The following is a 1,574-nucleotide window of genomic DNA, read 5'->3' on the forward strand; positions in this document are numbered from 1 at the left end:
AAAATCCATTTCACAGCAGCCTCCTCTTGGATGATAATTAATGAATTTAATTGAAGATGTCCCACAGGATTCTATGGTGGTATATTCCTTTACATTGTTTGTAGCCATTTCTGCTGCTCTAACTTTTTAATGTGTTTTTTATATTTTTAGCACTTTTTTATGAGAGAGGCTAAACAGTAATTAAGAGGTGCAGGATGAAAAGATGGCACAATCAGTGCTGGTACCACCAGGACCTGACAGCTTCCGCTATTTCACAAGAGAATCACTTGCAGCTATTGAGCAGCGTGTCAATGAAGAAAAAGCGAAAAAATCCAAACAAGAACGCAAAGATGATGATGATGAAGATGGCCCAAAGCCAAATAGCGACTTGGAGGCAGGAAAAACACTGCCGTTCATTTATGGCGACATACCTCCAGGAATGGTGTCCGAACCCTTGGAAGATCTGGACCCATATTATATCAATAAAAAAGTGAGTGTGTTGTATATTTGTATCACACTTTAAGAAGATTAAAATACAAGGAACTCTCTCACAGTCGTAGTATTTCCAGAATTTTGGACCCAGTCTTTATGTATAATGCATTCCACCAGCAGCTGATTTCATTGGCAGAAATCTCAATTGTAAGAACAGAAGTTAGTGAGGAAAGTTTGTGGCACCCAGTCTGTTGGTAAAGATGCGTTTAGGTTTATTTTAATACACTTGGCATTTTACTAAAATTTGTAAGTTCCAGTGTTTTACACACAGAAGAACTGAAGCGGTCAACAGAATGATTACGAGTCTTTAGAATTATTATTTAGTTAATTGCTGTATTATAGATGTGAAAAGACCGGATCTTCACTATAAAACCCATCTCAAAGGCAGCTAGACACCTTCTCGAGAGCTGTCTTCACTGTCACTTGGAAAGCTTAGGTTTCATTCTCTTGTTGCTAGGAAGGATAGAGAAGTATGTAGTGGTCACTTCTCAGGATATGCTAAAGATCATCCTCTTCCATTTTGTCTGTAGAGGCATCGTATATCCAGTTTAGTCTGGGTGAAAAATTGTTTCATATCCACATATATATTGTTCTAAGATTGTTACCAAAGAGGAGGTGTTTAAAAGAGGGACATAAATAAAGAGGAAGTAGGAATTCCTCTTGGAGTGTTGATAGAATGTTAAGTAATTTTAAAAATGCTTCACAGAGATGTTCATTTCTAAAAAAATAAAACCACATATTTTCTTTTTGTTTAAAGTAACAACGACTGTTGTAACCAAGCACAAAAGTGCTAAACTTCAGACTTTTGACCAGATGGCTTTGAGTTTCCTCCAGAATTCCAGTCAGATTTTGGCATCATATATTGTACCATCAGTTTTTTACCAGTAAAGAAGACATTACTGATTTTTTTTTAATCTTTGTCTTCATAATTTTTTTCTTGTGTTTTCTTTTTTTTTCCTGTGGAAATGAGCCAGTGAATAAAACCAAGTGAATATGGAGAAAAAAAAAGGCAAAAAATCTACTTGAAAGAAAAAGGAAGAAACCCCCCAAGAATTCTTAAGAGTCAAACTTGAACTAAGTATAAAAATAGAAATTAAGATATT

At 35.4% G+C, this 1,574-nt stretch overlaps 1 pseudogene; it reads left to right on the forward strand.

Annotated features, from left to right (window-relative positions):
- Positions 1 to 202: 202 nt before the first annotated feature.
- LOC104276135 lies at positions 203 to 469 on the forward strand (annotated as a pseudogene).
- The last annotated feature ends 1,105 nt before the right edge of the window (positions 470 to 1,574 follow it).

The sequence above is a fragment of the Apaloderma vittatum genome, unplaced genomic scaffold, assembly GCF_000703405.1.
Source record: "Apaloderma vittatum isolate BGI_N311 unplaced genomic scaffold, ASM70340v1 scaffold36096, whole genome shotgun sequence".
Lineage (NCBI taxonomy): Eukaryota > Metazoa > Chordata > Aves > Trogoniformes > Trogonidae > Apaloderma > Apaloderma vittatum.